This window comes from Leptodactylus fuscus, chromosome 10 (assembly GCF_031893055.1).
Source record: "Leptodactylus fuscus isolate aLepFus1 chromosome 10, aLepFus1.hap2, whole genome shotgun sequence".
NCBI classification, from domain to species: domain Eukaryota; kingdom Metazoa; phylum Chordata; class Amphibia; order Anura; family Leptodactylidae; genus Leptodactylus; species Leptodactylus fuscus.
In genome coordinates, this window is record NC_134274.1 from 54999248 (window position 1) to 55008953 (window position 9706).

At 48.7% G+C, this 9706-nt stretch overlaps 1 pseudogene; it reads right to left on the reverse strand.

The window, feature by feature from the left end:
• LOC142183509 (uncharacterized) overlaps positions 1-9706 on the reverse strand; it is a 37287-nt pseudogene continuing 27581 nt past the window's right edge.

Here is a 9706-nt window from a genome sequence, read left to right on the forward strand (position 1 = left end):
CTAAAACAGATTGGTTTTTAACATGATCTCAATGAATTCCGTCATATCCACCGCGTGGTCGCTGTTCTTGTCAACTGCTTGGAGCATGTCGTCCAGCTCTATGTTTGATAACTGGATGCCGGCTAATTTAGAGGCTTCACATAAATCTTTTGTGGTTATTTTGCCATCTTTATCTGCTGACAGAATTTAAGTATTATTATACTATGTAAAAAAATAATCAAAAAAATTCTCTTTTTAAATTATTCATAATAGCATAAAAAAGTAGAAAACTTCAGATCTACAATACATTTGCGCGCAATTTGTTTCCGAAGATTTCAGGAACCACAAATTGTGTCCAAGCTGTGACTATTTTTTGGATATATTACATTGCTGTTTATACAAGTTTAATTGTAAAATATTTCTAGGCACACTCCATTTTTAACCACGTGAGCCAAAACATTTATATTGTTGTGGTGGGTTTTTTTTGTTTTTTGTTTTTAGATAGAATAGTATCTAAATCCGAGAGAAAATATTTGTGAAACACAGCATACCTCACCTTTTTAAATGGTTAGTAACTTTTCAGACAACTTAGTCTAATTACATAGAGCATGTGATTCTGGACCAAAATGTAATGCACTTCAATAAAAATGTGTCTGCTTTCTGCCTGAAAAACCTCTAGAAGTTCTGAGAATAAAACCAAGATGTGTCACTGTGAGTGGAGGTAGGAGGTGCATTTCCATCTTCACACAGTGAATGCAAATGGGAGGGGTTGGTTCTCCTCACTGGACATTTGAAAACTGCTCTGTGCAGAGGACTGCAGACTCTACAAATCTCAGCTTGCAACATAAGAAAAGTCTACTTATGTACTTGTATCTACTTCTGGCTGCTTGTTTGATAACAGGTGGGATATTATTCCCAGACAGCAAGCAGTTTTCTTGATTATGCTCATAGATTTGCATGTTTGTTTAATTCCCTGTTTTAGTTGTTTGCTTGCAAGTATTTACCCTATACTTGCAGTTCATTGTTCCTGCTTCTCCTATAATATGGTCATTTGATATTTAGTACGTAGGACGTTTTGGCGAGATCACCTTCATCAGTGAATATATGAAATAAACAAAATCTCTAATCTACCAATGTTGTTCAGCCTGTACACATGTAATGAATACAATAAAGGCATATGGACCACCAGCAGACTTCTGTCATCTCAATCCTCTATGGTTGAAGGCCAGAAAGAATTCTATTTAGCATTACGCAGAATTGTTCTTCCTCTTTGTTGATCAATTTTACATTCAGCAGAGGGGCACTGCAATGGGGTCAAATGTCGCCCTGCCCTACGCCAACACTTACATGATAGGAGTAGAGGAAAAACACATCTACGCCACTTCATTATTCCAACAACATGTAAAAGCCTGGTTTCATTTTATAGATGATGTATTTTGTCTATAGGGTGGCTCCATCACATCCTTGAACTTGTTCTATGAAAAGCTATAGAACATTTACTCAGAGCTGTTCTTTACTATGCACATGAGACCAAATAAAGTAAGTTTCTTGGACAGTCTGGTCCAGTGTTCTAACATCATTAGCGACAACACGTATACACATCCTCATTTGGGCAAGTGATACTAGATAAAGGATTTCATTACATGTGCTTCCTCATTTGTGGTTGATTTATTTAAATGTTCTTGCGGTCTCACATACGTTGGGGAGACCACCCAAGATGTGCGAGACCACATTTCCAAACACAAATCCGTCATACAATATTGGGGCAAATTTTTGCTAGTTCCACATCATTTTATACAGATGGTAACGTATTTGAGAGGAATTATGTCCCAAGTTTTGGAGGTACCGATACCGAGACGGGGAGGTAACCGCAGTGGGAATCACTGTGGATCCACAGACTGAACACTCAAACTCCACAAGGACTGAACTGGGAATGAGAATTTTTTTTTTTTCTTTTTATCTTTTTTTAAATTAATGTATGGATATGTAACAACACTTGTTTTTAATGATATTCCTTGTCTTGCAGAGCAGATTTGATATCACTTCTTTAAGGCTGAGGTCTCACGTTGCGGAAACGCAGCTTTTTTTGTTGCAGATTTTGCTGCGGTTTTTTGAGCCAAAGCCAGGAGTAGATTGACCAGAAGGTAAGAACTTCCCCTATATTTTCCATTCCTTTTGTATCCATTCTTGGCTTTGGCTCAAAAAAACAATTGCAAAATCTTCAAGAAAAGAAGCTGCATTTCCACAAAGTGGGGCCTTAGCCTAAAGATCTTTTTTGGGTGAGAACACAATCGCCTCCCTCCCCCATCCAATTCTCACCTATTTGGAACTCATTTTCGTTTTTCCCTTTTTTTTTCCCTTTCCCCTACTTTCGCCCTTTTCCTTCCCACTCCCTTTTCTTCTCCTCCCCTCCCTTCTTCCACTTTTCTTTTTCTTTATTTCCCCTCCACCCTCTTTCATCATTTAGTATTCAGCATAGACCCCTGCCCCTCCCATACTTTAGTACCTATATCCTCTCTTGCATCCCCCATGTTCCACAGACTTCCTGTTGTTGCTGCAACCAAGCGCTGACATTAGAGATGAGCGAACACTAAAATGTTCGAGGTTCGAAATTCGATTCGAACAGCCGCTCAATGTTCGTGTGTTCGAACGGGTTTCGAACCCCATTATAGTCTATGGGGAACAGATACTCGTTAAGGGGGAAACCCAAATCCGTGTCTGGAGGGTCACCAAGTCCACTATGACACCCCAGGAAATGATGCCAACACCTCTGGAATGACACTGGGACAGCAGGGGAAGCATGCCTGGGGGCATCTAACACACCAAAGACCCTCTATTACCCCAACATCACTGCCTAACAACTACACACTTTCCACATTCAAAAAAACCTCTATCAAAGTGGGAAAATACCTGGAAACCTTCTTTACTCCCCAAATGGATGGACACAAACCCCAATTTAAGCTCAACAAACAGTAACAACCACCCCTTTAAATCACGTTCCCCATGACAACCACAAATGGAATAGGCAATGGGAATTCCAAAAGCCCTCACCCTTAACTGTCATTTTGAGTGTGTGTGTGTGTGTGTGTGTGTGTGTGTGTGTGATGTGGTAAGACCTTCCAAAATTCACTTTTCTAGCCCTTAACATGAGCCCTTCCAAACAAAGTTACATGACCTTAAGCTGAGCTACCAGCAGAGATTGAGGCCCTTGGCATGAGTAGAGCCTTGCACCAGCAGTGTTTTTGGCACTTAGGGTGAGTTGAGCCTTGTACCAGCGTGTGTCCCTTAACATCAGGCGGGCCCTAAGTTCTGCGCTTTGCACAAAAGTTCCACATTAACTAGGCTGAATGGTACAAAGATTAGTAGGCCCGAGAACCAGGAACAGGTCTTGCAATGGCTGTCGGATAACGCTTAAAGCACATTGTCCACCAGCCAGTCAGCCTCTACCTCCTCTTACCCAACAGTCTTGTCCTCCTTCCACCCAAAATTCCCAATCTTCTCAGAACAATAACCCCAACTGTCCCTGCTCCCCAGAGCTGTTCTCCCTTCCTTTGACTGTACCGCAACCTGCCCCTCCATTTCGCGATTCCACGGACCTAACAGACGAGTATCTGTGTCCAGATGCTCAAACACTAGAGTCTCCTCCATTCCATCTCCGGTCGATTTGGTGGCGGATGACCAGCAACCCACCCTCATCGACGACGATGAGACGCAGTTGCTGTCAGGGCAGCCAGTTGACATGCGCATTGTGCAGGAGGAGGAGGCGAGACAGGAGTTGGAAGAGGAGGTGGTGGACGACGAGGACACCGACCCCACCTGGACAAGGCAGATGTCAAGCTGGGAAAGTAGTGTGGATGTTGAGGCAGGTGCAGCACCAAAAAGGGTAGCTAGAGGCAGAGACATGTCCAGAGGCAGAGGTCAGCTGCTTTGCCGAAGCCAGGCCAGACCCGGAATGTCCGAAGATGTTCCCTTTTGTACCCAGCCCAGAAAAACTCCCCCATCGAGGGCACGTTTCTTGAAGGTGTAGAGTTTTTTCAAGGAATGCGCCGAGGACAGATATAGTGTCGTCTACACAATTTGCCTCTCGAAATCGAGTAGGGGCCCTGAGAAGAGCAACCTGTCCACCACTTCAATGCACCGTCATTTGGAATCCAAGCAATGGAATCAGTGGCAGGCAGCAACGGCAGGACAAACGTCGCCCGCCGTTCATGCCACTGCCTCTGCTCACAGTGCTGGCGATGCACTCCAGAGGACGAGCCAGGACATCACTTCATCTGCCTCCGCCACTTTGTTGACTTCTCCCTCATCCTCCCCTGTTTCTGTCTTATCTCCTTCTCCTGCACCATCAAAGGCACCATCAGGCGCTTCTTTACAACAACCCACCATCTCTCATACATTGGAGCGCCGGCAGAAATACACCGCTAACCACCCACCCACGCAAGCCTAGAACGCCAACATCGCTAAACTGCTGGCCCAGGAGAGGTTGGCGTTCCGGCTTGTTGAAACTCCCGCCTTCCCGGACCTGATGGCAACTGTGGCACCTCACTATGCCGTCCCTAGCCGTCTCAACTTCTCCCGGTGTGGCGTCCCCGCCTTGCACCAGCACGTGTCACTCAACATCAGGTGGGCCCTTAGTTCCGCGCTTTGCTGCAAGGTCCACTTGACCACCGACACTTGGACAAGCGCCTGTGGTCAGGGATGCTGCAGTGCTTATCTTTAATGACAGGCAGGGTGAATGTGGTGGAGTCTGTTCCCCGGGTGCAAACTGGGGTGGCCTATCTCCTCTCCCAGGCCAAAATTCATGGCAGGAGTAGACTGAAACCCTACGACGCTGCAACCTCCACCACAGCTACTAGCGGCAAACGCTAAAACACTGGTGTGGGGAGACGTCAGCAGGCGGTGCTGAAGCTCATCAGCTTGGGGGACAGACAGCACAGTGCCTCCGAGGTCAGGGATGCCATCCTGGCTGAGATGGCATTTTTTTTTCCCTGCTACACCTGGGGCCTGGCATTTTTACGCCTGTGATAATGGCTGGAACCTGGTAGCGGCTCTGGAGCTTGCCAGCCTCCAACACGTTCCATGTTTGGCCCACGTCTAACCTAGTGGTGCAAAGTTTTTTAAAAACATACCCAAATGTACCGAAGCTACTGTTGAAAATGCGGCGCTTGTGCGCCCACTTTTGCAAGTGCACAGGAGTCGCTGCTAGCCTAAAAACACTCTAGCAAGGCCTACATCTGTCCAAACACAGGCTGTTGTCCGTCATTCACACACGCTGAAACCCTACAATACCATATCTTGAGCAGGGTGTGTGAGCTGCACAGACCTTTGATGGAGTTCCATCTACAAAACCCAAGGGTTCCTCAAAGTCAGCAACCAAAGTTTCTGCACCATGAGTTTCCAGGGGTGGCAGAGTTATGGCTAGGGGAAGAGGCATGGATAGGGATGATGTCTAGGGGCAAAAGCAGTGTGGATGTGGAGGCAAGCTAAGCAGGAAAAACTGGGGGTACAAGCTAAGGCATGGACTGGGGTGATGTCTAGGGGCAAAAGCAGTGTGGATGTGGAGGCAAGCTAAGCAGGAAAAACTGGGGATACAAGCTAAGGCATGGACTGGGGTGATGTCTAGGGGCAAAAGCAGTGTGGATGTGGAGGCAAGCTAAGCAGGAAAAACTGGGGGTACAAGCTAAGGCATGGACTGGGGTGATGTCTAGGGGCAAAAGCAGTGTGGATTTGGAGGCAAGCAAAGCAGGGAAAATGGTGGCTAGAGGCAAAGGGATGTCCATAGGCAGCAAGGGCAAAGATGCAAAACTCTCCCGTTTCAAGAATTTTCCTGACTTGTTTCCCCACAAAACATTCCTGGGAGGAGGGCTGAAACACCACCCTCCTCCTCCTCCGCTGTTAGATTTACCCCAGCTACGAGCTGAAAACGCTGCAACACTGGTGTGGGGAGACGTCAGCAGGCTGGGCTGAAGCTCATCAGCTTGGGAGACGGACAGCACACTGCCTCTGAGGTCAGGGATGCCATCCTGGATGAGATGGCAATTTGTTTATCCCCGCTGCCCCTGGGGCCAGGTTTTTTAGCTTGTTGGAGGGCTCTGGAGCTTGCCAGCCTCCAACACGTTCCATGCCTGGCCCACATGTTCAATGTAGTGGTGCAATGATCTTTAAAAACATACCCCAAATTAGCTGAGCTAAGGGTGAAAGTGCGGCACTTGGACACCCACTTTCCCAAGTCTACAGTACCTGGAGCTAGCCGCAATACACTCCAGCAAGGCCTACATCTGCCTGAAGCACCTACTGTTGTGCGAGGTCACCACACGCTCTAACCCTAGATACCGTATGTTCAGCAGGGTGTGTGAGCAGCAGAGACCTTTGATGGAGTACCAGCTACAAAACCCAAGGGTTCCTCAGAGTCAGCTCCCTCACTTTCTGCACCATGAGTTTCCATGGGTGGCAGACTTATGGCTAGAGGCACAGGCATGGATAGGGGTGATGTGTAGGGGCAAAAGCAGTGTGGATGTGGAGGCAAGCTAAGCAGCAAAAACTGGGGGTACAAGCAGCCGGTGACATCATCACTGACAAGCACAGCTGTCTGTCAGCTGACAGGCTGACTTTCACCAAAATGAACAGACAATGGATAGACTCATCATATACATGTCAGTTACATGACAAATTTAGTGCAATTTGCAAGTCCAAGATGGTTTGGAGATCTGCGGAGAGGAATCTCACCACCTCTTGCGGGTGCCATCATTTGGAAGGCAAGCCCTGGGCTCAGTGGGTGAGAGCAAGCGCAGGATAATCGTCGTTTGGCCTGGCGGCCACTGCCTCTTCCACTGTTGACAGGGCTGGCGCTGTAGTCCAGACCAGGAGCCAGGACACCTCCACATCTGCCTCTGACACTTTGGGGAGTTCACCCTTATCCTCACCTTTTCCTGCCATTTCTCCTTTTGCCCGCGCCATCATGCGCCTCTTCCCAGCAACTCCCCATCTCCCAAGCCTTTCATTTCATGCTAAAGTACAGCGCAACCCACCCACATGCCCAAGGCTTCAACGGCCTCATCTCAAGAAATCTGGCCCAGGAGATGTTGGAATCCCGGCTGGGGGACACTCTGCCCTTTTTGGGCAGAGTGTCTACTGCGCCACCGCACTGTGCCGTCCACACCAGCACTTTCCCCCAAACATGAGGCGGTCCCTAAATTCAGCGCTTAGCCCTAAAGTTCCATGTGACCAGTTACGAATGGACAAGTGCATGCGGACAGGGACGCTACCTTTCAATTTGGGCACAGTGGTTGAATGTAGTTGAGGCGTGGACCGGGTCGCAAAATGTGGTGGCCTGACTTGTCTCCCCACACAACATTCCTGGGAGGAGGGCTGAAACACCACCCTCCTCCGCTGTTAAATTGACCCCAGCTACGAGCTGGAAACGCTGCAACACTGGTGTGGGGAGACGTCAGCGGGCCGTGCTGAAGCTCATCAGCTTGGGGGCCAGACAGCACACTGCCTACAAAGTGAGTCATGCCATCCTCGATGAGACGGCAATGTGGTTTTTGCCACTGCACCTGGGCCCAGGCATGTTGTCATGTGTGATAATGGCCGTAACCTGGGATTGGCTCTGTAGCTTGGCAGCCTGCAACATATTCCATGCCTGGGCCACGTTTTTAACTCATTGCTGCTAATCTTTTGAAAAAGGTACCCCAATGTTCCTGAGCTACTGGTGAAAGTGTGGCGCTTGTGCGGATAGTTTTTAAAGTGTATAGTTGCCGCTGCTAGCCTCTATGCACTCCTACAACGCCTGTACCTGCTGGAACAACGGCTGTTGTGCGACGTCTCCACACTGCTGGCACTAAACATATCATGTGTTGAGCAGAGTGTGTGAGCAGCACAGACCTTTGATGTAGTTCCAACTCCAAAACCCTCGGGTTCGTCAAAGTCAACTCCCTCAGTTGCTCAACCATGAGTGGCCATGGGTGGCAGACTTATGTGAAATCCCATCCCATCCATTGCACTGGACACGAAACATTAGCATGCGCTCAGCACAACTTCGGATATGGCAGATGCGTTAAGCAGGGTGCAGGGTACAACACAGACCAGGCCCGAGCACCAGGAACAGGTGTTAGAAATACTGCAGCATCTGCCATTTCCTTCCAATTTTGGGGTTTTGGACCCGCCACCGACTTGTCTGGACCTAAGTGGGGATCATGAGACACAGTTGCCATCAAGGCAAGCTGTGGTCATGTGTGGTTTGCAGTAAGGGGGCAGTGCGCAATTGGAAGAGGAGTTGGTGGATGACGAGGCCACCGACCCCACATGGACAGGGGTGATGTCTAGGGGCTAAAGCAGTGTAGATGTAGAGGGAAGCTAAATCAACAAAAAACCTGGGTAGAAGCAAAGGCATAAACTGGGGTGATGTTTAGGGGTGAAAGCAGAGTAGATGTGGAGGGAAGCTAAGCAGCAAAAACAGTGGGTAGAAGCAAAGGCATGCAAAACTCTACCCTGTTGGAAGACTTATTCCTAGGTCTGGAACACGTTAATGGCCCCCCTGGACAAATTACTGCCACTCAGGGGCCTAGTGTCACCAGGAGGGACAAGTATAGGCGCATGTTGTGGGAATACCTGGCCGACACCAGCTCTGTCCTCTCCGATCCCTCTGTGCTCTACAGCCTAAACTTATTTTCTCATCTTTTTTTCTGAACTGCACATCTCTTGCCTGCTTCCTTTGGGATCTTAGAAATGGTGGTCCACTTCCACAGATGGTAACTTCAATAGACAGTGTAACGGGAGTAGCTGAGGGATCGCTGTCTTAACCACTTTTTGGCACAAAATTAACTTCCAAAGCCAAATATGGTGCAAGTATATGATGCAAGGACACCTACACACCTATCTCTGACACATTGGGGAGTTCACCCTCATGCGCCCTTTTGGCCTGCACCATCATGCGCCTCTTCCCAGCCACTCCACATTTCCCAAGCTTTTCATTGCAGGCAGAAGTACAATACAACCCACCCCCATGCCCAAGCCTGTAACAGCCTCATCGATAAACTGCTGGCCCTGGAGATGTTGGTGTTTGTTTATGCTTCTGGAGACCCAGGCCTTCCGTCAGCAGATGGCAGCTGGGGCACCTCCCTATGCTGGGCCTAGCCGTTACTACTTCTCTTGGTGTGCTGTCTCTGCCTTGCGCCTGCATGTGTCCCATAACATCAGTCGGGCCCAGAGCTCTGCGCTTTGCTGCAAGGTCCACTTGACCACCGACACATGGACAAGCGCCTGTGGTCAGGGATGCTGCAGTGCTTATCTTTAATGACAGGCAGGGTGAATGTGGTGGAGTCTGTTCCCCGGGTGCAAACTGGGGTGGCCTATCTCCTCTCCCAGGCCAAAATTCATGGCAGGAGTAGACTGAAACCCTACGAAGCTGCAACCTCCACCCCAGCTACTAGCGGAAAACACTGTAACACTGGCATGGGGAGATGTCAGTAGGCCGTGCTGAAACTGATCAGCTTGGGGGACAGACAGCACAGTGCCTCCGAGGTCAGGGATGCCATCCTGGCTGAGATGGCATTTTTTTTTCCCTGCTACACCTGGGGCCTGGCATTTTTGCGCCTGTGATAATGGCTGGAACCTGGTAGCAGATCTGGAGCTTGCCAGACTCAAACACGGTCCACGCATGGCCCACGTTTTCCAACTTGTTGGTGCCATGTTTCTTTGAAACCTACACCATTGTGCCTGATATACA